This window comes from Hypanus sabinus, chromosome 14 (assembly GCF_030144855.1).
Source record: "Hypanus sabinus isolate sHypSab1 chromosome 14, sHypSab1.hap1, whole genome shotgun sequence".
NCBI classification, from domain to species: domain Eukaryota; kingdom Metazoa; phylum Chordata; class Chondrichthyes; order Myliobatiformes; family Dasyatidae; genus Hypanus; species Hypanus sabinus.
In genome coordinates, this window is record NC_082719.1 from 70,464,298 (window position 1) to 70,478,803 (window position 14,506).

The window sequence follows — 14,506 nt, forward strand, 5'->3', positions numbered from 1 at the left end:
CAAGGAGAAAGAGTAGAGGAAAAACACTTAAAAAATTCCGCTGTATACCCATCTGGGCCTGGCGCTTTCCCAGAATTCACAGAGGAATTAAGACCTTTAATTTCTGCATCCATAATAGGAGTTTCTAATATTAAAAGTTCTTCTGATGATAATTTTGGAAAATTCAATTTCCCAAGAAAATCATGCATGGTATTATGATTAAGAGGAAATTCAGAATGATACAGGGAGGTATAAAAATCTTGAAAAGATTTGTTTATCTCATCATGGTTAACTGTCAGTGCACCATTCTGTTGACGAATCTTAATAATTTGACGTTTAACTGAAGCATTTTTCAATTGGTTAGCTCACAATTTACCCAATTTATCACTATGTATATAAAAATCAGTTCTGGTTTTCATTAATTGATTTTCAATTGAAGATGTAAGTAATAAACTGTGTTCCATTTGAAGCTCAACCCTTTGTTTGTAAAGCTCCTTACTAGGAGCAATCAAATATTTCTTGTCAATTTCTTTAATCTTATCAACCAATAAAAGAGTTTCCTTCTTAATACTTTTTCTCAAACCAACAGAATAGGAGATAATCTGTTCACACATATATGCTTTAAAAGTGTCCCAAAGTATTCTGCAGGAAATTTCATCCGTGGAATTAGTTGAAAAGAAGAAATCAATCTGTTCCTTCATAAATTTAATGAAATCTGGACCTTGCAGTAAGGTAGAATCAAATTGCCATTGCTTAGCACTAGAAGCTATATCCATTAATTTAATAGAAAGTTTCATTACAGCCTGATCAGAGATGGCTATAATGTCATAATTACAACCAGTTACAGATGGAATAAAACAAGAGTTAATGAAAAAATAGTCAATTCTCGAGTAAGAATGATAAACATGTGAGAAAAATGAAAACTCTTTGTCCTTAGGATGCAGAAATCTCCAAATAATGAAAATTCCATTATCAGTCAAAAAAGAATTAACGTAAGTGGCTGACTTATTTGGTAAAGTTTGAATGGATATAGATCTATCTAGCAAAGGATTTAAACAGCAGTTGAAGTCACCACCCATTATTAACATATATTCATTTAGATTAGGTAGAGAAGTAAATAAAGACTTAAATAAATCAGGATAATCCACATTTGGAGCATAAACATTAACCATAGCAACCTTCTTACTAAAAAGTAACCCTGTAATTAACAAAAATCCACCACTCAGATCCGAAATAATATCGTGTTGAACAAATGTAATAGAGGAGTCAATAAAAATTGAAACTCCTTTTACTTTAGAATTTGAATTTGAATGGTACTGTTGACCCCTCCAAAACCTAAAAAAAGTTCATTGTCCTCTTTCCTCACATGAGTTTCTTGTACAAAAATAATATGCGCATTCAGTCTTTGGAATACTTTAAAAATCTTTTTCGTTTAATCAAGAGACAAAATTAATGGTCTGAGCCATATTTCTAAAATCAACCCTTTGGTATATAAAGAGTTAACCAAAGTATGAACTCATGCACCCGGAAGAGGAACAAAAATAAGGGGCGGACCCGGAAATGACGACACAGCGGACATTTTAGTAGTTTGAAATCAGCCCAAATTTAAAAACTTGAAAAACGAATAAAAAGAGCAATAGAATTAGAAAGGAACCCCCCCCCCCCCACCACACACGGAAAAGAGATCCTCCTGAGCCTGAAGGAGGCCAGGAAAAAAAATTGTGAGACTAAATCTACCCCCATGTCTCCAGAAGGCGACTCCAGATATATAAAGGAGAAAAAAAAGATCCACCCAAAATCCCAAAAAGTAATTAACACTATACTAAAACAAACTTCTTAATATAATTGCCAGTAAAAAAAAAAGAATATAAACACTGGTAACTTATAAATCATGTTAAAACTGAACAAATAAAAGTTAGGATGTGATAAGAAAGGCATTATAGGAAGAAGACGACAAAAAATGGCGAAATTTAAAAAAAACAAGAAATATTTTAGAAAAGAAACCGCCATCTTAGTTACAGAAAAAATGAAAAAGACATATATCAAAACATTAAAAAAAAATTCACCTTCAAAGGATTAATAATAATGACCAAAAATAAAATACAATGGTTAAAGTAAGTAAATTAAAAGGATTAGTACGTCGATAAAGAAAAACTTTAATTGGAATATAAAATGTAAAATAAACCTACACCAATAGTCAGAAACAAAATCTGATTTTGGAAGCAAAAACTATCTTGTAACAATCAAAACCATACATTTATTAGAGACTAGAATCTGAAGCAGTAAGATAGTTCTCATCCAGAAAGCTTCGAGCATCAGATGTAGAGAGAAAAACAAGTCGTGGTGCATTCGAAGGCGACATTCTAAGTTTCGCAGGATATAAAAGCACTGGTTTTAGGTTTTTCTCATAACATTCGGACATCAGAGGTTTAAAAGCAAGCCGTGCCTTCATCACTTCTGGGCTGAAATCCTCCACAAGCCGAAATTGGAATTCTTTCAATTTAACCATCCCTAAACGCCGAGCCAAACAAATAAGGTGCTCTTTAACATGCACATAATGAAATCGAACAATTAAAACAGGTGGTTTAGATGAAGAACTTGGTGATCGGTGCATAATTCTATGGGCACGATCAAGTAATGGAGGACTATCTGGGAATACAGAAAGGATCGCATCCTTTAAAAGTTGAGCGAAATACTTCGAGGGGTCCCCTTGTTCGATACCTTCTGGGAGAACAAGATCTGTCTTATAGATCAATTCTCAAAATCGACAATCTTGGCTTTAAGTATTTCCAACTGTTAAATCGTCGAAGATAATTTCTGCTCCAGTTTCTCGATTTTCAAGTCTCGCTTCCGAGTGTCCTCTTGCAAAGTTGCAATTAGAGTTTGATGCTGTATAACTTCATGATCAATGTTATCCAGAGAATCCTGGAAAGCCTTTAAATCTGCTTTGAAAGTTTGTAGTTGATCTTCAAATTTTTCATTCAAGAGCTCCAATATCGTATCACAAATCAATTCAGTACACTTAGGATCAGTCTTTTTTTTCCTTCCATTGCCGTTAGAATCTTTCCCAGGGTCTCGCCCTTTAGATCGTAAAGCCATTTCAGTACTCATTTCTTCAAAATTCAGAGTAAATTCTTAAAGATAGTTCCAAAAACGTAACAAGAATCTTCTGGTGTAGGTAAAAATTAGTTAAAAAAGGGTGATCTTAGGTTAAAAAAGTAAAGGTTATGGAGCGAATCTAAAACAGTGCTCACTCCATGAGCATCTCCTGGTGACCTCCATTTTGTCTTCCTGATGGCATGGGAAAGCACAGCTCTTGCTCACCTGGAAGTTGTCTTATTCTCTGTCCTGAAGGCAGTATCATGATTTCTCAGCTCTGCCTGGGCACCCGGCTTCAGATTTGCACTCACGTAGATCCGTTTATTAACAGAGACTTCTTCAGTGCACTTCTCTATAGAGCCAGTCACAGATCTTGCATATACATTGATGTTAATGTCATGTCTATAGATAGCCACTCTCTGAGCATATTCCAGTCTATGGTAACCTGTCTCAATGACTATCGTCCAGTAGCACTTACGTCCACAGTGATGACGCTTTTTGAGAGGTTGCTGAAGAAACGTGTCAACTCCTGCCTGAGAAGCAACTTGGATCCACTCCAATTTACCGACCAGCACAAGTCCACAGCAGATGCCATTTCATTGGCTCTTCACTCAACCCTGGAACATCTGGACAGCAAAGGCACACACATCAGGATGCTCCTTATTGACTACAGCTCGGTATTCAATGCTCTCATCCCCTCAAAACTAATCAATAAGCTTCAAGATCTTGGCCTTAATACCTTCTTGTGCAATTGGATCCTCGTTTTCCTCACTTACAAAACCCAGTCAGTTCAGATTGGTAACAATCTCTCCTCCATAATCTCCATATGCACAAGTGCACCACAAAGCTGTGTGCTTTGCTCCCTGCTCTACTCGCTTTACACTGATGACTATGGCTATGCACAACTCCAGTGCCATGTTTATCTTTGCTGATGACTCCACTGTCATAGGCAAATCAAAGATGGTGACGTATCAGCATATAGAAGGGGGTATTAAAATCCAGCTGAGCGGTGGCAGAACAACAACGTCTTGCTGAATGTCACCAAGACCAAGGACACGAAGGGTCTCAGCTCAAAACGTTGACAGAGCTTCTCCTTCTAGATGCTGCCTGGCCTGTTGTGTTCCACCAGCATTTTGAATTTCCAGCATCTGCAGATTTCTTCATGTTTGCAAGGAGATGATTACTGACTTCAGGAGAAGGAAACCAGAGGTCCATAAGCCAGTCCTAATTAGAGGATCAGAGGTGGAGAGGGTCAGCAACTTTAAATTACTTAGTGCTATCATTTCAGTGGATCTATCCTGGGCCCAGTGAGTAAGTGAAATTATGAAGAAAGCATGGCAGTGCCTTGACTTCCTTAGGAGATTGCAAAGACTCGGCATGATGACTAAAACTTTGACAATCTTCTGTAGATGTGTGATACTAGCTGTGTCACAGCCTGATATGTAACACCTTGTCTGTAATGGAAAAGCCTTCAAAAAGTAGTGGATATGATCGAGTCCATCATGGGTAAAGCCCTCCCGACCACTGAGCACATCTGCACGGAGCATTGTTACAGGAAAGCAGCATCCATCATCAGGGACTCCCACCATCCAGGTCATGCTCTCTTCTCATTGCTGCCATCAGGAGGAAGGTACAGGAGCCTCAGGACTCCCACCTCCAGGTCAGGAACATTTATTACCCCTCAAGCATCAGGCTCTTGAGCTAAAGAGGATAACTTCATTCATCTTCGCTTGCCCTATCAGTGAACTGTTCCCACAACCGTGGACTCACTTTCATGCACTTTTCATCTATGTTCTTGATATTTATTGCTTGCTTGCTTGTTTGTTTATCTATATAACTATTTATTTATTCATCTATCTGTCTGTTTCTTTATTTCTTTCATTTTCCATTTTGTATTTGCAGAGTTTATTTATTGCCTTTAGCACACTGCTGGCCTGCCCTGTTAGTGTGGTCTTTCATTGATTCTATCATCGTTATTAGATTTATCGAGTGTCCCCGCAAGAAAATAAATCTCAGGGTTGTAAGCGGTGACATAAATATAGTTCGATATTAATATTTGAAACCCTATGTGACAGGAAATGTGGTAAGCCAACCCTCCTCATCTTTCTTGATCTATGTGGAGCTGTTAAAATTATTGCTGCAGCTTTGTTGTCCTGTTCCTTTCTTCCATTTTTGAGCTGGATAGGCTCCTACTTGTTTCCATTCATTCACTGAGGTCAGAGCATCGGGGAGGGTTTAGATAGGAAGTAGACACATTTTTCGAAAGATCAAGGAATTGAGAGCTATGACTGTTTGACCAAAGAGAGGAGGTGAAATCTGTGGAAGATCACTCATAATGACATTAACTGGTAGGGCAGGCAGGTTTGATGGGCCGAATGTCCGGCTCACACTTCCATTTGCTTAAATTCTTATGATCTGTTGTACTGTACATACTCTGAAGTGCCTGAAGAATATATCCTCGGGGCTACCTTTAATTTTGATCCACACACCACCCTTTGCTTGTAACAATGAAAACAAACAGGGTTCAGATACGTGTTGATGTATGTATTACCTCACAACCACCCCAGCCGAACCCTCCCCGAAGATGGGGAGAGAATGTGTATGTGAGAGACGAACAGCCAAACAAACAGAGATGGAGATGAAGAATGGAAAGGGAGATGTAGAGAGAGAATTGAAGTTTGTTACAACTGAAACTATTTGTAACCAGTTACCACTGATTTTGCAATTCAGAATATCTGTTGCAAAATATAAATGTCTCCATTGTACAAGCACAGGAGAAATTCATTTTCCTTTACCTCCATAGAAAAAACTACCCATTTTCATCAAGGATCATCGATGTAAAGCTAAAGTAGAAAACCTGCAGGTTAACATAATAATCCAATCAGAAACAAGAGAAAAGCTGCAGGTGCTGGAAATCTGAGCAACACTCACAAAATTCTGGAGGATGTCAGCAGGCCAGGCAGCATCTATTGAAAAGAGAACAGTCGATGTTTCAGGCTGAGACCCTTTGGCAGGATTGGAGAAAAAAAGCTGAGGGATCATAAAAATCTTTCAGAGCCATTTGGACAAACACATGAACAAGCAGACAATGAAGAGATGTGGACCATGTGCAAGCAGATGTACAGTGAAAATTGGCACCATGAACAGCACAGACATTGTGGCCTGAGGACTTTGCTATTCTGCTCTATATTCTGTGTAAGTGTCATGGTCATCAGAAAATTGTAGGAAGATATTGACTTTTAAAGGGGATCTGAGAGAAACATATTAGATAGTATGAAGATCAGAAAACTATGATAAGATAACAGAGTGTCCAATAGTGATGAGGGAACAATCTGATATCATTCAGGACTGATGTGATCAGCATTTCTACACATTTTATGAGATCATGCAAATAGCACTGGAACTGTGCTAATGAGAGGGCAGATATCAACAAAATAATAGTCTGAATGAGTAAAATGGCTTCAATGTACTTAATCAATTTATAATCAGATTTAAAAGATATCTTTCATCATTTAATAATATAAAGTTTCAAAACTTCTGTACCCAGACCTTGCCTACCACAATAGTAGTAAATAATAGCTAGCATTTCAGTTGTTGGACTACAATTCATAGAGTTTATTATTGATTGGAGGCATGAGTCTGAATCCCATCCTGGCAGCTGGTGAGTTTACGCTGCTAAAGTTATTGTAAAATGACAGCTGCTTTCAGCTCTGGCGACCATAAAGTTGTCAAATCTCGATCAAAAACCATTCTGATTAACTAATATCCTTCAAGCAAAAATGATCTGGCATCATTACCTGTTTGGGCCTGCTTGGGAGTCCAGTCCACTGACAGGGTAGATTTGTAATTGCCTCTTGGGCTGGGCTGGGTAAGAGAGCAATTAGGAGTGGACAATAAATCCCAGTTTTTCCATTGATAGTCACACTCTGTCCATCTAACTTAATCCATTTATCAGTTTACCCAACTTTATTATATTATCTCTAATCCTTCTAAACTCACTGGGCTACAGAGTTTTTAGGAATAATAGCAGGAAAGGACTTGCGTGTGTCTTTTATGTTTCAAGGATTGAAGATGTTCCAAAGTGCTTCATAGTGTCGTTCAGACACCAACTGACTCTGCTATTCTTCTCTGAATGAGGCCATTGTCAATTTTATGTCAACTTGAGGAGCTTATAAGAGTCTTAGTTTAACATCCCTTACAAGAGTTGACACCACCAACAAGAGAACCCTTCATTTCATTGCTCTGGACTGTTGGCCTGGGTTACTGACCCCAGGTTGATTTACCAGTGAGTGAGAACGATTATATGAACTGGATTTTATCAGTTTAGATCTTGATCCTCTCCACAACACTAAAGCAGATGAGTACTGTGCTCAATACTGGTCGTCTCACTCCAGTAAGGACGTAGAAACCATAGAAAGGGTGCAGAGGAGATTTACAAGGATTTTGCCTGGATTCGGTTGATTTAAGCACGACTACTGAAAGGAACACACTGCCAACATCATGACACCTAACTGGGCAGCTACAAAATGGACTCTAGGCAGTAACTTTCTAAAATGTGTTAGATTATTTTTACTTATTGAATGGGTTGTTTTTAGGAATGGGTTGTTTCTGGTGAGGACAGTTTTATTGCCCATCCCTGACTGGCCTTGAGAGAGTTTTGACAAGAGTAATAGTGATCACATCACTTGTTAGGCCACAGCAGAGGACATTTATGAGTCAGCTAAACAGTGTGGAATGGATCTGAGTCTGAATTCACAAGTAGGGCAGGTAAGTATGACAGACATTTTTTTCTGCAGAAGACATTAGAGATCAGAGCCATCAATATGAGGACTAGTTTCTGTTCAACCCCTAAAATCCCTTAATATTAAGTGAAATTAAATTCCACAGCTACTGTGCTGAACTCAGGTCCAGCACTCTGGATTGCTGCTTGATGCACTATCAATAACTCTAGGAGACTGGAAGTAGAGCAAATAACGATAGGCTTTTATTGACAGCAAAACAGAGCATGACCATGTTGAATGACTGTCGAAGGAGCAGTGCCTCAGTCACCTTTATACAGGGGTCTGTGGGAGGAGCCACAGGAGCAGTCAGCAGGGGGTGCGTGTCCAGACAGGTATACATGGTTTACCACATTCACCCCTCCTTTTTAAAAGAGAGTCCCCACGGGGCGAAGTGACTGACAAGTATATTTACAGGTCGAGTCTATCAGGCAGTCGAGTCCATCGCTGTGATCTATGTAGCACCAGTGATGGTGGTTGTGCTGGCTCTGGCCTGACTTGAGGTGCCAGCCCGTTAGGTGTCAGTAATCCCTCGTGCGTGTGCGTGGCACCCGGTATGGTAGCGTTGTGGGGTGTTTGTGTAGGGCTTAGAGTGAGCGGTGTCTCGTGGGTATATACATCAGTGGGTACGGGGTTTATAGTCACCATGGAGTGTTCAGGGTAGGGGTCTGGTGCTCCTGTGGGTGCCAGGTCATGGACGGAAACTGTATCCTCCCGCCCATCAGGTAAGACCACGTAGGCACACTGAGGGTTCGCATGAAATAGGTGAAACCTCTCAACCAGCGGGGAGTATTTATTGCTCCTCGCATGTTTCCGGAGCAGCACTGGCCCCAGGGATGTCAGCCAAGCCGGTAGGGTGGTCCCAGTGACAGACTTCCTGGGAAAAGAAATGAGTCACTCACGAGGGGTGGCATTGGTAGACGTGCATAACAGGGAGTAGATGGAGTGGAGTGCCTTGGGGAGGACCTCCTACCAGTGAGAGACCGGCAATCCCTTTGACCTAAGAGCTAAGAGTGTGGCCTTCCACACCGTGGCATTCTCCTTCTCCACCTGTCCATTTCCCCGGGGATTACAGCTCGTGGTCCTACTAGTTGCAATACCCCTAGCCAGCAGGTATTGACGCAGCTCGTCACTCAGAAACGAGGACTCTCTGTCACTGTGGATACAGCAGGGATATCCGAACAGAGTGAAGAGCTGGCGTAGGGCTTTTATGACAGACGTGGCAGTGGTATCGGGGCAGGGGATGGCGAAGGGGAACCACGAGTACTTGTCGATAATGTTGAGAAAGTAGACATTGCAGTCGGTGGAGGGAAGGGGGCCTTTAAAGTCGACACTCATTTGCTCGAAGGGGCGGGTGGCCTTGATTAGTTGTGCCTTTTTGGGTCTGTAGAAGTGCGGTTTGCACTCAGCGCAGTCTTGGCAGTCCCTGGTCATCGTCCTGATTTCCTCAAGGGAGTAAGGCAGGTTCCGGGCTCTCATGAAATGGAAAAGCCGGGTGACCCCCGGGTGGCAAAGATCTGCATGTAGGGTGTATAGCCGGTCGATCTGCGCACTGGCACACGTTCCCCGGGATAGGGCATCAGGGGGCTCATTGAGCCTTCCAGGCCGGTACAGGATGTCGTAGTTGTAGGTGGAGAGTTCCATTCTCCACTGCAAAATTTTTTCATTTTGATTTTGCCCCACTGTTGGTTGCTAAACATGAAACTGAGCGCTGGTCGGTCAACAGGGTGAACTTTTTGCGGGTGAGATAGTGCCTCCAGTGCCTAGTAGCTTCCACTATGGCCTGGGCTTCTTTCTCCGCGCCGAATTTCAGGGCTTTGAAGGGTACGAGAGAAAAATGCCACCAGTCTTCCCGCCTGGTTGAGGGTAGCAGCCAGCATGAAGTCGGAGGCATCACTCTCTGCTTGGAAGGGAATGGTCTCGTCCACCGCATGCATCGTTGTTTTGGCAATGTCCCCTTTAATGCGGCTGAAGGCTGCACGGGCCTCAGCTGACAGGGGAAATGCAGTGGACTTGACTGGGGACAGACCTTGTCTGCGTAGTGAGGGACCCATTGGGCATAATAGGAAAAGAAACCCAGGCACCTTTTGAGGGCTCTGAGGGTGTTGTGAAGAGGGAGTTCCAACAGGGGGAACATATGGTCGGAGTCAGGACCAATGACTTTGTTCTTCATGACATACCCAAGGATAGCAAGTCGGGTGGTTCCGAACACACACTTGTCCCTGTTATAGGTAAGGTGAAAAGCTTTGGCCACTTGGAAAAATTTTTGGAGGTGGTTGTTGTGATCCTGCCAGTCATGACTGCAAATGGTGATGTTATCCAGATATGGGAACATGGACTTCAGTTGGTACTGGTCCACCGTCCGGTCCATTTCCCTCTGGAAGACAGATACACCATTCGTGACACCGAAGGGGACTCACAGGAAGTGATAGAGCCTGCCGCCCGCCTCGAAGGCGGTTAGGGGTGGTCCTCCAGGCGGATGGAGAGCTGATGGTAAGCGGATTTTCGGTCTATGGTCGAGTACACCTTGTACTGAGTATCTGATGGACCATGTCCACGATGCAGGGTAGGGGGTACCCGTCAAGCTGCCTGAACCTATTGATGGTCTGGCTATAGTCCACAACCATCCTATTTTTCTGCCCAGTCCGAACAACGACCACCTGGGCCCTCCAAGGACTTGTGCTTGGGTCAATGATCCCCTCCCTGAGCAGCCGCTGCACCTCCGACTTATTGAAGGCCCTGTCCCCCGCGCTGTACCTCCTGCTTTTAGTTGTTTACAGGTTTACAGTTGGGAGTCAAGTTGGCAAACAGCGGGAGGGGTGGGATCTTGAGGGTGGTGTCCGTAGTCCGGCTGTTGGCATGGTGTTGGGTGGGATGTGCGGGTCGGTGTGTGTGTGTGGTCAGTAGCGGGGTATGTGATGAAGTCCTACAGAACTGAGGAATTCTGACAGTGATTGGTGGGAGGGGCCCATCATACTCTATCGTGACAGGCGCACACAGTTGAGGCATGACCAGTAATGTAAAGTCCCGATATTCTGTGCCCTGCACCACTAGTGTCGCTACACGACCCCCCGGATGTCTGTTGTATGCGACCCAGAAGCCATGACAACCCTCTGGCTTACTGGCTGTGTCACGAGTCCGCAGTGTTGCACCGTGTCCGGGTGGATAAAACTCTCAGTGCTGCCCGTGTCAAACAGGCAGCTAGTCCTGCGCCCCTCCACCAGGATGTCCATCATTGACCTCGCGAGCTGGTGGGGAGCACTTTGGTCGAGGGTCACGGAGGCCAGAGTTGAATCGCCATCTTGGTCTGGCACGGTGGGGTGCCCAGTAAGCACCCGTGGGTTGTAGGCAGAGAGAGGTGGCGCTGACCATGATGGCTGCCCCTGGGCCTCGCACGCGACGGCGGGCAGGCAAGCTGGTGATGGCCAAGATGGCAAACCCCTTGTCTCGCACGCGGCGCTGCTTGACCCCGCTCGCAGTTTGGACTGACAGGCCTTGGCGAAATGGCCTTTCTTTCCGCAGCTGGAGCAGGTAGCTTCTCAGGCTGGGCAGCGTTTTCAGGGGTGCTTCTCGAGTTCGCAGAAGTAACACTTCACTGACTCGCGACTGGCAGCAGCCGTGGTCGATTCACGTTGCCGGCCTCAGGGATTGTGGGTCGATGTCCAATCTGTCGGGTCCTAAAATACATTCCACATTTTAAAATCGCTGTTAATAAAATTGATGCACTATCAATAACTGGAAGTAGAGTAAATAATGATAGGCTTTTATTAACAGCAAAAAGCAGCACGACCATGTTGGATGACCATGTGGGAGGAGCAGTGCCTCAATCGCCTTTATACAGGGGTCTGTGGGAGGAGCTACAGGAACAGCCAGCAGAGGGGCGTGTCCAGACAGATATACAAGGTTTACCACACTGCTTTGGTAACATAACTCCATGCTGCATCCATGTATGGTGAGCACGTAAAAGGAGAAATATTGAAAGTTTTGACAAGAGTAATAGTAATCGCATCACTTGTTAGGCCACAACAGAGGACGTTTATGAGTCAGCTAAACAGTGTGGAATGGATCTGAGTCTGAATTCACACGTAGGGCAGGTTAGTATGACAGACATTTTTTTCTCCATAAGACATTAGAGAACAGAGCCATCGTTATGAAAACTAGTTTCTGTTCAACCCCTAAAATTCCTTAATATTAAGTGAAATTAAATCACACAGCTGCTGTGCTGAACTCAGGTCCAGCACTTTGGATTGCTGCTTTGGTAACATAACTCCACACTGCATCCATGTATGGTGAGCATGTGAAAGGAGAACTATCGAAAGTTCTTTCAGCTCTGAGAAACTCATAATTTGGCTTTCACCATGCACATCACTGAAATGGAAGCGCCTTCTTTATTTAAGACTACAGTTACTGGAGAAACAAAAGAAAGCTAACCAATAATCAGGCAGGGAGCTTAGATAATACAGACAGTTTACTAACATTTTTCAATGAGGGTCCGACACTTCAAAGAACACATCAATGAAGGATTGCCTGCTCTAATTACTAAAATGGCTCCCTACAATTTTTTCAGTCATCTGCAACTTATGCTGACATCTTGTGGAAAACATACTTCATTGAATGCAGCCTGTATCCCATGAAGAAGGAAAACGGAGTCTCCTCCTGCCATGTATTCTAGTACACTGGATCTTCTTGTTGCCTCGGACTTCTGTGTTCCTCTGAAGAATTTGGGGAGCTCTCACTTTTCTGCATCCTTGGTTTCATAATCTGTTCATTTGCTGACTGACTGCGATGGTGTGTCTGCATTTGGGAAACAATACCCTTCTGTGCTGACTAAATTTGAGCCTGGTTCTATCAGTAAGAATTTTATGACCAATGTTTACATTTGTACAAGTTTTGAGAGTTTTCCAGCCATCTAGCAGTAAAAAACAAGAGTCAAAAAGAAAGGATGTTATTAATCTAACAAATCAGACCAGCACATGATTAAGAACATTGAAACATATTACAAACTACTGAAGCTGCAGCACCTCTCTCTACAGAAAACCACTAGATGCATATTTTACCCACATCTAATATTCCATTTTTGCATCAAACAGCATCTGTGCAATCCGTCACCATTTTGTACATAAATTGATTCCTTCTTAAAGATGATTCAGCTCTTCTTTTGGTTTTCTACCCAGATGCCCCTGTAATTTGTGAACAAATGGCTCGTGTACAGCCAAACCAAACCCCATTTAATCAGTCTAAACCGGGGGTCGGCAACCTGCGGCTCCCGAGCCATTTGTGGCTCTTTCACCTCTGTGCTGCGGCTCCCTGTGGCTTTGGGAAATAATTGGTCAGTATTTAATTAAAATGTATTTTATGTTAGTTTGTTAGCTTTTGAAATGTAATTCTAAATTTGAAGATTATGGTGATCTTGTACAATCTAAGTGTGGCGACACATTTCCTGGCACATCCGAAACGGCTCACAATTAGCCAGCATTCCGGCTAAGGGAGATAGCCTACGGGGGTTTGTGAGTACGCGTCTTTTGCAGCATCTGCGTCCATGGGGGCTGGGTTGAGGGAGGCTTAAAAGCAAGGCTGTTTAGTTCGAATAAAGTTATTCGACTGCAGTTTACTGACTGCGTGAGCACACCGCTACAACGTGTTTTTATCGCTATTAATATACGTCACCACTGCCAATACCTGACACCCGCCAGTGCGCGATTTCTTTAATTTTTCGATCCAAGGTAAGCCAACTATGGAGAATTCTAAAAAAAGAAAAGTGACTGAAGAAAACAGAACGTTTAATGATACGTGGACAGATTCATTTGCTTTCACTGTTGACGAGACTGGTTTACCGGTATGCTTAATATGCAATGAGAAACTAGCAAACAACAAAAAGTCAAATGTCGCAAGGCATTTCCAGAGTAAACACGCAGCCTTTGCTCAAAAATATCCGGATGGAGATGAGAGAAAAAAAGCCGTTTCGGAACTGATGCGGAAGGTTGATCTGAGCAAAAATCATTTCCAGAAATGGATGAAGTCTGGAAAATCAACGACATACGCCAGTTACATTGCCGCTCAGGAAATAGTCAGGCACGGGAAGCAGTTTACAGATGGTGAATATATAAAAGAATCTTTCATTAAGATTTCAGAACATCTATTCACGGACTTTAAAAACAAGAGTGCAGAAAATCAGGGATATGCCCCTCTCTGCAAAGACTGTCAAAGACAGAACCATAAAAATGGCAGAAGACATCACAAGACAGCAAATTAAAGACATCAATTCAGCTGTGGCCTACTCGATTGCCTGTGACGAGTCTAAAGACAAAGGTGATATTGAACAAATAGCGTTGTTCCGCCGGTATGTAAACTCTGCCGGGCCACAGGAAGAACTGATTGAGTTGATACCTCTAAAAGACCAAACACGGGGGGAGGACATCTGTGAGGCTGTCTTGAATTGTTTAAGAGCCAAAGGAATAACGACCACCCATCTGGTGTCAGTAGCTACTGATGGGGCTCCGAATATGACGGGAACGCACAAGGGATTTGTGGCTTTACTGCAGAAGTCGCTGGACAGAAAGCTGCTGACTTTTCACTGCATCTTGCACCAAGAGGCACTGTGCGCTCAAACATTTCCTCCGGAATGCACAGAAGTAATGGATGTTGTCATT